This window comes from Urocitellus parryii, chromosome 2 (genome assembly GCF_045843805.1).
Source record: "Urocitellus parryii isolate mUroPar1 chromosome 2, mUroPar1.hap1, whole genome shotgun sequence".
NCBI lineage: Eukaryota > Metazoa > Chordata > Mammalia > Rodentia > Sciuridae > Urocitellus > Urocitellus parryii.
The window spans coordinates 132,343,264-132,356,118 of record NC_135532.1 but is presented as its reverse complement, the minus strand read 5'-3'; the positions used below and the strand labels follow the sequence as shown (position 1 = coordinate 132,356,118).

The window sequence follows — 12,855 nt, the reverse complement described above, 5'->3', positions numbered from 1 at the left end:
ACACTGAGGATGAACTAAACTGTATTACTACTGAGTTAAAGAACTCTTTTTCATAGTTTCTTAAAGTGCTTGAAGAAGGTAAAACTCCACTATAATTTAACTATTTCAGATTTTTCCCAATCACTACATTGAGTTTCTTATATATTACTTTCTATGAAGTATACTCTTGTTCTCTGGTTTCTTTTATTCTAAGCTTAAATTGCTATTACTGCAAACAATCCAAGAAAATCTCCCTCTTGGGAGATGTCCAAAATATTATTATTGTATCACAAATAAACTTCAGGTTCCTGGGCAATAGATAGGGTGAGCACACAGAATGCATTCAGCAAGTACTTGATCTTGATATTTGGCTCCCTAAAGACATAGACACTGCACTAAGCCTGGAGATACAAATAAGATCATTACTGTGATCTGTTGAGAAGTAGTGTGATACTGCTAAAAAAAAAAGTTCTAGCATCAGTCCAGCCAAGATTTCTAACATTTTTAAGCATGTCGTCCAATCTTTGATTCACCTTGTATATACCAGCTTCTGCTATGGATACTGGAAACACCTATATGAAAACAAATAATATCTACCTTCCAGAGTTATTTTATATATGGAATACACACATGGATGAAATACACATTTACATGAAGTGCCTGGCAAACGGTGGATGCTTGAAAATTGCTGGTCTCTGTCATTGGACTTTTCATCTAACTTGTAGTCAGTATTTGCAAGTATAGTGCACAAGTGTCTTCATTTTTATATAACTTGTCCTTAGCTGGTCATCTTTTAACCCCACACCCTACCCCTAAGTAGGGGTTCTATGATTGAACCCCTCTATTCTGCCCTAATTCCTAACTGGAGGTCTCTGATCTCCCAGGTACTCTTCTCACCTCACTTCTTTCCAGTCAATAGATTGAAATCCTTATAGGAACAGATTACAAAAAGGGCCAACTCCCAAAGTCTGATTGTCCCAAACTTGTCTAATCATATCATTCAACTAAAACACTTGATAAAATAGCAATTGCCAGATCCCATTCCAGACCTGAAGAATAAGAGCTCCATGCACCTTCCACCCCAAATGCACAGCCCTGTAATGCCCCAGGAGCTTCTTTTCTTATCTGACAGGCTTTTACTCTACCTGCAAATAGCTGAGGTCATTCTCCTGAAATTCTTTACAGAGCAAGTTCTTTGATGCTTTCTCCAATGCTTACTTAGTTTGGAGTAAATACCACTCTGACCAAAAATCTAGCAGAATCAACTCAGCTGGGCATCCGACATTTTAGCAAGGCACATTGGAGGGGGGAAGAGGAGGTTCTGTCCTTTAATATCTAGCTTCTGGAATTTCATTATAAAGCGATTGTTTAAAACTACCACAAATCTCTGAAAAGTTACCTTTAAAAAAAATCCTTGGGCTGAGGATGTGACTCAAGTGGTAGCATGCTCGCCTAGCATGCATGAGGCACTGGGTTCGATTCTCAGCACCACATAAAAACAAAATAAAGATATCGTGTCCACCTAGAACTAAAAAATAAATATTAAAAAAATACCTTAATTTATAATTCCTGGGCTGGCCTTAAATAAACAAGCAAAAGATATATAATTGACAGCCATGTTTTTAGAGAACAGAAATAAGGTACTTGCTCAAATTTTCTAAATCAATAAGCATTCAGAGACATTAAAAAGTCTATATTCTCTCTAGAGAACTTTCATGTTTGTTTTGTTTAAATAGCGATAAATGAAAGCTAGCTTTCCACTGAGGGTGACTCATGTCTTTGTTTTATTTAATTAAATAGTTCCCTTTTATTTAATTAAATAGAAAAAAATAATAACTTCAAGAAAACTATGGAAACACAAAAGTGTCTGTAACATGGCCCAGGCTTCAAAGAGATCAACTCAGCAGAAGACATCCTGACAGAAGACATCCTGACTAAATTCAACCTGGGAATCCTGCCATTCAGCCATCAAATGAACATGGAAAACCCTAAGTTAAAACACTAATCATCACTACATTCAAGAGAGAAAAGGAGACAATTAGACCATGTCAAAAGGGACAAATATTCTGAAAAATACTTGTAAAGTACTAGAAGAAATTTAAGAAAATGATAAATTACATAAAACAATAACTCCAGAACATAATAAGAATGGGACATTATTTTATTTTGTGTAGGCCAAAACCAATAACTATTATTCTGTAAAAACAATGGAATAATTCTTCACATTGTTCCTTGATATAAGGGGACCATAAATCTCAGTACCTTTTGATATCAACCAATAACAATCCTACTTCCAGGGATATGAGGAGGCACAAAAATGACCAGCTATGGTATGAATGTTCATTTAATGGAGTTATATCAAACCATTTATAGTGTGTGTGTGTGTGTGTGTGTGTGTGTGTTGATATTTAAAGTACCTGGGTTGTGGCTCAGTGGTACAGCACTTGCCTAGCATGTGTGAGGCACTGGGTTCGATTCTCAGCACCTTATATAAAAAATAAAAAAGATAAAGGTCCATCGACAACTAAAAATATATTTTTTAAAAATGTATTTAAATACATGAAAGTATACTATATACACAAAATTTTATGCAAAAGAAAATATAACCAGAGAGTACACACACACATTCCTATCACACACACCCTTGCAACTACACAATGTTTTCCAAAAGTTCAAGAACGAATGGCAAATACTTTATATAGTGCATGGCATACAATTTTCTCTGTAACTTCTTTGCATATGTATGTAAATCTTTCCATTAGAATTTGTATCTGATATTTTCAGTATTCCCTAATTGTAGTTCACATGTGATGTTTAAATTTTAAATCCCATCACTTAATGAAAATCTTTCCATCTTTTGATGAGTGATCTAATTAAACTCAGTATCAGATACCTCAGAAGCTAAAAAAATTAAAAAGTAATCAACACTCAAGAGCAATAACCATGCAATTATTACATGCCCTTAGACATATATACTTTCTTTCAGTATCCCCTTCCTACCTTGGTTTTACTGTCTAAAGAACTAAAGAATTTTAGCATATAATGTATTCCAACATGAATACAGACTAGATCATTTCTCCAGGTAGAAATGCTTCCTCCAGCAGTAAAAATGACAAAAGTGAATGAAGCCAGGCATGGTGATACATGCCTATAATCCCAGTGGCTCAGGAGACTGAGGCAGGAGGATCTTGAGTTCAAAGCCAGCCTCGGCAATTTAGTGAAGCCTTAAGTAACTCACCAAGACCTTGTCTCTAAATAAAATATAAAAAGGACGAGGGATGAGTGGCTCAGTGGTTAAGCACCCCTGGGTTCATCCTCAGTTTAAAAAATAAAAAGTGAATGAACTGCTGAAAAGTTAGAAAATGTGACAGGTCCAACTGTACATCTACTTTCCAATTCGAGATGGCTCAAAGTGTGCCTCAAGAGAGATTACCTGTATATGCTTACATGTTCATGGATAGTAATAAACTACTTAATTCATCTAAATAGCAAAATGCTTTTTTCCTCCTCCAGAGATCTACCACTTTTAAACTGTTTCCTCTTGACTTCAAGTCAGTTAATAAAATACAGAAACTCTCTCATCTCAAAAAAAAAAATTTTTTTTTTAAATGAACTAGGGGAATCTTCCTTTACACTACAACAGAAGGATGAAGAAAAACAAAAAGACTATCTAACACATACCTGCATGGAGTAGACCCAGGGAGAGCAAAGAAAGGCAAACAGAGATTGTGCAGAATAAATCTTCAATTTTTTTACATTTTTATTTGCATAAAATAATACACAATAATTTCACATTTTAACCATTTTAAGCATACAATTTCAAGGTATTACATAACATTGACAATGCTGTGCAACCATCATCACTCCCGACTTTCAGAACTTTTTCAAAATTCCAAAAACACTGTACCTATTAAGCAATGTCTCTCAGTCCCCACTTTTCCCCCTTAGCCCAAGGTTCACTCATGTTGTATTATGTATTGGAATCTCATTCCTTTTCATGACTGAATAACATTCCCTTGTAACTATTTACCATATTTTGTTTTTTCATCTGCTGATGGATAGCCTTTTGGCAAATGTGATTAGTGCCACTATAAACAATGGTGTACAAGTGTCTGAGTCTTTGCTTTCTTTGGGTATATACCTAGGAATGGAATTGTGGATCATATGATAACTCAGTTTGAATTTTTGATAGACCATAAACTATTTTCCACAGCACTTGTATCATTTTACATTCCCACAGCAATACACAAGAGGTTAAGTTTAATGTATTTTTTAAGTATTGTCTGATTCACTAATTCAGAATAATACTTATCTCTGTTACTGTTATTCTTAAGAGGTTTTCGGTTTTTTGTTTGTTTGTTTGTTTGTTTGTCTTGGTGGTGATGGGGACCAAACCAGAGCCTTGCACACGCTAGGCAACTAACTGCTCTACCACTAAACCATACCCCCTTAAAAACGGAATATTATTGCTCTTAATCAGAATTATTTTTCCTCAGATAAGAAAAACCATGACAGGAATATCCAGAACAGCACTATCTAAATAATTTTATTATTTTCCTCTTAAATGATTTAAGCAATAAAAGATACAGAATGGGTTTTGAATCAAACCCAGGGTGTCACAAGTATTCTACCACTGAGTTAACATATATCCCTGGTCTCCCCAAAGAGTTTAAATATATCAGAGAAAATAGCACATATGATCTTAAAAATATATGAAGCAAGCTATACTTTTAATATGTACTATAAAAATTTACTAAATCTAACCACTAACTAGTAACATACTAGAAAACCTCATGTCTGAGTAACTGGGTATAAAATGTAAAATACACAGAGATATTTTTAAAGAAATTTACTCTTATTACCAGTAAGTTCATACAGTACCTACCACTAAGCTGTCCAGGATAGTCTTGGTTCTAGCAAAAAGAAGAGGATGTGTTATTAGCTTATCTAAATACATCAGGACTTTTCAAAATTCTGCCCAAAGGCAGAGGTAGAAGGAGATGGGCTACTAAAAGCAATAAGGATGTTCTTAAACCTTGAACACCTGCTCTTACCAATCTGCCATCAAGTACTTAAAAGTAACAAAGAGAAATGTACAAGCAGGAAAACAAATGTCAATGGAAAAACTCCAAACTAGAACCTCTGGATGGGGTGGAGGGGATGAATGTTGTAGCTTATTTTGCATGCAAGTAATATAGCTCTAAATGTGGCTGGTAAACTGTTCCTAGTCTGTTGTAAATCAACAGCTATTTCAAGGTATCCATAAACAGGACCTACTGTGCAGAATCTTCTGCATCTCCAGGACAAGTCCAGCAGCAGACTCAGCCTAGGCCCACACTGCATTCTTTACATTGCTTTTAAGTACACTGATTTTCCCAAGGTTCTTAAAAGTGATCTGTTCTCTTAATTAGATAAATATTTCTCTGGTGATCTATTTAAATGTCTGATATTTATAGTAAATATAAATATCATATAAAATAGGAAGGCAAACTCTACTTTAGCTTTGCCTGAATAATTGCAAACTTCTAATTAGTTACATCCAGAACAATGGAGTTGTTTTTAATAGAGACTCCCTCATTCACAGGCTGTGGAGAATCTAAGTCACTTATGAATAAATTAAATCATTTTATGTTCTGGGATCTCAGAATCTTCAATTATTTCTCAAACATACTACATTTGCTCATGTACAAAGACCATTTTCTAGGCAATTATTTTCAACAGAAAGCTTTTCATAATTTTGAGTTAGTATTGTATCAATTTGGTTTAAGTAAATTTTTCCTACTGGTTATTTTTATAAGAATTTTTATTACTCCTTCCAGGGTCAAAACAAGAATGGACTTTTAAATTTTAATATAATTTAGAAGCTTAAATTCTAGTATAAATTTAGCTTTGAACATAGACTGAAGGGGCTCCAATTTTAGTATTTTGCAAATTTCAGGAGAGAGCAAGGACCAAAGTTGCCACCATCCTGCCCCAGGAGTTAGGTGATAGACACTGTTTGCTACAGAGCATTCCAAAAATATGAGCAAAATACCTCTGCATGCAAATAGAAAAATGCCTTACCTTTGCCAAAAGAGAGAGAGAGAGAGAGAGAGAGAGAGAGAGAGAGAGAGAGAGCGCGCGCGCGAGCGCAGAGAAAAATATTCCACTAAGAAAGAATCTAGTCCAGATCTCAATAAATGCCTTCTAAGTCAATAACAAGTGTATGGAACAAAAATTACAGTTTAAGCTCTATATCACTTAACACGAGACATTTTAAAGGATACCTACTAGAACCTCAAATAATGCTACCTTTGGCTCAATACCATCTCACAAATATTTACCCCCACATCTCAGAGATTTACAGCTGACAAGGAGGTTTAATGATATTATAGAAACGAAACATATTAGTGGTCAATGCCTGAACTGAAACTACCATCCAGAAATTACAGAATGTTATACTTGTATATCTCAACTAGGGGCAAAGAAAGAAAGAGAGTCAAAGACCCATTTTAAAATTGAGAAATGCCCCCATTTGTAGATGGCTGGTCACTATTTTGCCAGATTGACATTTATCCTTCCTGTCTCCCAAACCCCAAACCCTAGGCCACACAGTTTTGGTCTCCAAGGAATGACCCTTGATATAAAATGAACAATTGTCTGCCAGGTAAGCCTATGGCCAGGGACTGGCCTCTCCTTGGCTGGATGATGCAAAGCACTCAAGTACCACCGAGGCTACTTCCCACAAAAGCCTGCACTTGAATATATAGAGAGAGACCTATCTGACTGGCCACAGTAATTCGACCATGCTCAGCCTCTTGAAAACAAGTAATGCCATACTACAATGTATCTTTTAAGAAAAAATAATAAACACAGGCTTATGAGAATTTTACTAGATTCAAAGACAGAATAAACTGAAGAACAAAGTTTTGCCTCAGCCACCAAAATGTAGTTTCAATACCTAAGAATGAAAATTAAGGTTCACCTGAAAATAGTATCATATCAGGAAAATCTTTCGTTTGATGGATTTATCTCATTAACGTGAAGAAAAGCAATTGTGATTCCAAAGTAGAAACCCACATAGGTTGCAAAGATTTCCCTCTACTGAAAATGATTCTTTTCCATACTCAGCTATAATTGTTGAAAGCTCAAATAATAGCTGAGATAACACACAAGAACTAAAACCTTAGGCCTTAATCAATATGGGAAGTTGCTCTAAGAGACTGCACTTTTCCCCCCTCCATCTGGATGACCCGGAATCAAGCCAGATGGGCCCAAGTACTTCAGCAATGCTAGCCTAGCCACAGGTCAACTTCCCAGAAAACATGGAGATGAGATGACTTAGATACAGTACAACTTTTGAGGGGTCACAAATCAACTATTCCATGGGGGAAGGGGGGCATGGATAAAAGCCTGAAGATTTATTTACTGGCTACAAAGGAGAAAATTTTTTCTCATTTTTCACTGTCCAAGAACAATTCTGAGGTCTCTGAAAACATGCAAAGCAACACCATAGGACCAGCGCTATTTCAAACTTTGGAGTATAACGAATTATTGAGTTTGTATAATCCTTTCCCAAGCACTTTTCAATACATTGAATCATTAATCCTAGTGATGACCATTTGAAAAGGTATGCATGAAATGTTTTCTCCTTTCATTAAAATTAGGAAAGCCAGGCTAATAGGGTTTTAAAAGCCTATCAGAGACACAAGTAAAAACAAGTCACTCCCTGACAGACTAGATTTTCTGATTTCCAACTAATGCTCAGATGTGCCCTCAATCTTTGTCCATCATTTCAACATGTTCAAGATTATAGTAAATTTCTTATTTGTACTAAGCACCCTGATGTCCTACAAATCCAACAATATATCATAGGTTAAATTTTGTTACCTATATTTGTCACACTGTCTAGGACACTATAATCCTAGCGGAATAACACGGTTCTTATCCTGGTTCTTTGAAAATAGTACAGTGCTCCCAATGGCCAGGGATGGGTATGAAGAGGCCGTTCAGTTATCTAAATAGTTTCATTAACTGATGCCTCACCTGTAGCTGAATTCATAATTTTCAAAGGGCAGGAAATAATGCAATATATATATATATATAACATTTACCAATCTGAAGCTCATTTGTTGAAATAAGGCTTTCAGGATCACAGAATGCTGTAGAGTCAAGGCTATGACCTGCAAATGTCCATGGACTGTACCATACTGTAGAAGGTATAGCAGATTCAGATATACTGATACTGAACATGGACGCTGACTCTTAGTAAAACTCTTATAAAAAGAGACTGCTTTATCCTATTTGTCTTTTCCTGAAAAGAGCCATGCAAAAGAAAAAAAAAGTATTAAGTTATGGAATATTTATGGATGGAATCCAACCCAGATAAATGAATGGTTATTCTAACATAGGCTAGAAGTTTTACTTATTTCAGACAAAATCAGAAAGTCCTTGAAATTCCTTTTACCAAATGAAATTAAAAAAGTGCAACAGATTGAAATTAAATCCATTAATCAGAAAACCATTTGACCATTTGCCATCAAAAGGATCTTTCTAGTATTAATCTTACACATATTCCTTCCAATTCACAGATGAATCTAGTATTTGATATTTGAATTTTATACTTAGATAATAAAATAATTATTTGAATTCTTCAAATTAATTTTTCAACTACATAGAAAAAGGGAACAGTTTGCCTGGCACTTTTGAAGTCATTTGAAAAGAACTGCCCAATGAACAAGAAAAACACAGGTTTGAAGGGATAATTATTTTTCAAGTACTAGTGACCTTTTCATTTTGCCTCCTATTTATATTCCCTTATTATTGTCAAATGTAAGGGGACATAAATATTATTATTCCTTTATTGTCAAATGTAAGTAGTTAAAAATAACAATAAGAGCTGAAGGGATAGGTCAGTGGTAGAGTACTTGACTAGTATGTGCAAAGACCTGGATTCTATACCTAGAACCTCAAATAATAACAACAATGTGCTTATTTTACCTACTTTACTTGGGAAAGCAAAGTTGAGAGATCGATAACTACGCCTTTAAATTCCATTTAAGGACTGGATCTAAAGCATCTTCTAGTAGTGTAGAAGAAAGAAAATTGAACTAGGAAATTCAAAAGGCAGTGTGACCAATTAAACAGATATGGGAGTCAAAATTTCTGTTTCACTGTCCAACATGGTAACTAGGCATAATTGGAATTTAAGTTTAAAATTATTAAAAGTAAATAAAGTTTAAAGGCAATACCTCAGTCACAACAGCCACATCTCACTCAGTTGCACACACCTGATGGTTGGTATACTGGACAGCACAGACAGAATCATTTCCATCACTGAAGAAAATTTTATGGGACATTGGAGAGTTGTTGGTAACAACATGATCTCAAGCAAGTTAATTAACTTCTGTGAATCTCAATGCCCTTGTTCGTAAAATGTGCACTTAACAACACCTAAGTTGAAAGATTATTATGAGAATTTTAATGAGATAATATATTAAAAGCTCAAGAAATAGTACTCAGCCCACATTTTATGCCCAAGAAAGAACAGGTATTAATATAACCCTAAAATGGACTTTGGACAATGACGATGAGCCTAAAATACTCACTTCCCCTCCATGGGAAGCTCTATTTTCCTAAACTGAAAAGTTTGGGAAATTCTTCTTGTCACTTTCTCAGGACCCTATCAAATGCTGCCACATTAAATGAAGTGTTGAGCAAAACAGGAATAAACTCCTGAGTAAACTACTACCTAGGCTCCTAGAGTTCCTAACAGATCCCAAACATTCTTCCAGAAACCCCAGAAGACTGGCTCTCCAATATAGCCCACACTCTGATGTGAGCTATTTATAAAGTCTGTCTTAAAAGATTACCGGAATATCTTTCTGAAATTGTATATACTGTAATTAGAAGCTATAACCCCCTATTCCGTGAGATCCTGCAGTTTCACCATTTCTTTTAAATGAACACTATCTTTACAGATGAATTTTTTTCTCCTAAAAGCATTTAAACAAAAACACCTTAAAAACCATTTTATAAAGGCAGCATTTTTTTTTTTTACCAGATATACCTCACTCTTAGCCAGCCTGTGAGTGCCCCACTGGTGTCTAAACAAAGTGAGAATTGTACCCTCATTGGTGAGGTCCTCCTGCAGGGCCAGAAACATGCCCAGAGACTTTACCCTCGTTAACAGCTGCTCCCTGGGAGCCAGGAAATTTACAGAACGCTAAATCCAGAGAGTCAGCCTCCAATGAGGGGGAACCAAGGGCCCCCTACAAGAGGTGCAGAACCAGGGCCAGGCTGCTATCTGCCCAAGCCCTCAGGGTCACAGCTTTAACTTGGGGGTGAAGGCACAATTCCAGCAGCAGAAATCAGAACAGAGCAGTTCTGATTTTGCCCAAGGCCTGAAGCCTTAAAAAAAAAAAAAAAAGTGTTATTCCAGAACAGATTCCTTTTCTTCCGGGTCTGTCTGCTCCTTCTGACTCTTTGCCCACAACCACCGTGCCTCCCCTTTCCTAATGCCCCACCTCTTGCCACATTTATAAAAAAAAGAAAAGAAGAAAAGTGGCATATTTCTTCTCCCTTAGCTTTCCCTAACAAGGCCTGGTAACTGGAGGAAATTCAAATCAAATTAGTTGCACATTAAAAAATAAACAGACAAGCAATCGGGGGTGCCCACCCAACAAAAGACCTCACCCGTTCCAAAATATGATTAAGCCTGGGAGGGAAGGGGGAGGGAGACTAGAAACCAACCGGGATGGTGAGATAAACGTGTGCATTTTTGGCCCCAGCTTCAGCCCATCGCAGCCAAATTCTACATTTTGTTTAAAGAAAATGCTGGGCTAAAGAGAAAAGAAAATAAAAAGTTGTAACTTTTAAGGAAGTCTGCCTTCGGCACTGTCTGGATAAAATGCCATTGCTTTCCTTCGTCTGGGACGGCAGGGTGGGAACTGGGATTCGAAAATCTCCAACTCCAACCGCGCACTCCTGGAAGCCTCCCCGCCAACCGCGCCGCCGGGCGGCCCAGCCCGGTCTCCCGGGACTCTGGCCGGGTCCTCGAGCTCCCACGGGGCGCCGGACCCCAACCTGTAGGAAAGTTCGCGGGCACGGCCCGAGGCTCCACTTTCCGCCGGGACTGACAGGCCCTTCCCACGCCGGCCGGCCCCCGCCCGCCCCGGGCACCAGACAGTCCGCGCGGCCCCGGCCCGCCCGCCTGCCCGGCCCCTCCCGGCCGCCTCCGGGCGCGGATTCCGCCTGCCCGCCCGCCCCACCCCCGGCCGGGGCGCCCCTCGGGGTGACCGACTGACCGGAGCTCCGCTGGCCCACACACCGGGTTGCCCGCTCCTTCCCGCCGCGCCCCGCTCCCCGCCCGAGCTTTCAGCCGCCTGGCTCGCCAAGTCCGGCCGCGGCCGCCGGTTACCGCCCCCAACCCGGGGGGAGCCCGGGGGGCAGGACAGGGAGGGAGGACGTGGCGCGCGCGGAGGTGGCCAGCGGCTAGGCGGGGAGTGTCCCGGAGAGGACGGGCGGGGGCGGGGGGCCCGGGCGGCGCCGGGGCTACGGGTCTGGCCCGCAAGGGTTTGGGACCCTCCCCGAGCATCCCCGGGTCGGCGGCCCCGGCCCGCCCCCGGCCCGCCGGGCGCAGAGGAGGCCCCAACTTCCAGCCCCACTTCGCACGCACGCCCCCCTCCCTCCACCATATGGAAATCTACAGCCTCAGAAAGTGACACGTCGAAGATTCCTCGGCCTCGCCGCCCGCCCTCCCCCTCCCGGGCAGCGTTCCTGCCGCGGAGATTCCGGGAGGGGGAGCGGATTCCTCGGACAAAATCTGCTGGGAAGGCCGGGGGGTGGGGGTAAGCCCAGATTTCTTTCTTTCTTTTCTTTTTTTCCTCATCAAGAGGACTCTATCCTTTTCTTTCCTTCCTCCAAACCTCAGCAAGCAGTGGGGGACAGGAGGGGCCGCCCCCTCGCCAGTCCGGTGTTCCCGGGTACCCCCCGAGAGCGAGGAGTGCCCCGGCACTGTGGCGCCAAGTTTTCACCGGGAAGCCCGAAGCACTCACGGGCCAGGGACGTACTTCGGCGGGCTCGGCGTGCAGCCTGGGGCTTTCCAACGCGCCGGGACCGGCGGCGGAACGAGGGTCCCCGTCCCCTCCAACCCCCGGCTCCTGCACGCCTTACCTTCCCTCCGGCTGAAACGCGGGGCTCCGAGCGCGCACACACTGGGTCGCCCACGCCTTCCCAGTCGGCAGCCCGGAGAATCCCTGCCGCCCCCTTCGCCGCTCCCGCCGCCGCCGCCGCTTTCCTCCTCCTCCTCCTCCTCCGGCCGCCGCCGCTGCTCAAATAACTACTAGGAGGGTTTGATGGGGGATTCCGCCATGTCAATGATGTCGGGACCACATGGGGATTTGGGGCCCGCCCACTACCGTAAACCGCCGAGTATACCCGCCGGAGCGATCGCAGACTCGGCGGGGGCCTCGCTTGTCCCCCAGCGGGGCCTAGCTACACAGAAACTCCTCTGGATTCAGACAAGACTACAGAAGTCTGAAGCTTAGGGCAACTCTCAGCTCCTGAACTGCGAGGGCTGCGCGTTCTGCAGATCTCCAAAACGCCGGCAGGAATGCAGGGTTTGCTCAGTAATAATCAAAGCTAAGACTGACATTTTATTCCATTTACACGTAATATTTCCCTTTTTCTGTGGCTAATTCCCACAGTAACCTCGTCAGCTGTCACTCCTTTATTTCTCATGGAGTTTTGTTCATGAAGCTAATATATCATAAGCAAGTTTTATGAGCCAAAATTAAAATATCTATATTCCCTTTCAGTGTCTGGTATGTGCCCTTCAGTGCAGAGACTGTTTTTTTTCCTCTTGTCATAGCACAGTGCAAGAATCACAAAAGGGCT

The 12,855-nt window shown here is 40.6% G+C and overlaps 1 protein-coding gene across 5 annotated transcripts in view; it reads right to left on the bottom strand.

Moving 5' to 3' along the window:
* The window catches only part of Fndc3b (fibronectin type III domain containing 3B), a 335,107-nt gene extending 322,792 nt beyond the window's left edge, over window positions 1-12,315 (bottom strand). For 4 of the 5 annotated variants that reach the window (XM_026394977.2, XM_077795313.1, XM_026394979.2 and 1 more), the window contains exon 1: window positions 12,133-12,315. The gene's annotated coding sequence lies outside the window, so the exon portion shown is untranslated. Of the gene's footprint in view, window positions 1-11,264; window positions 11,339-12,132 lie in introns of those variants that run through there. The other variant, XM_026394976.2, reaches the window with a different exon arrangement.
* Window positions 12,316-12,855: the final 540 nt, after the last annotated feature.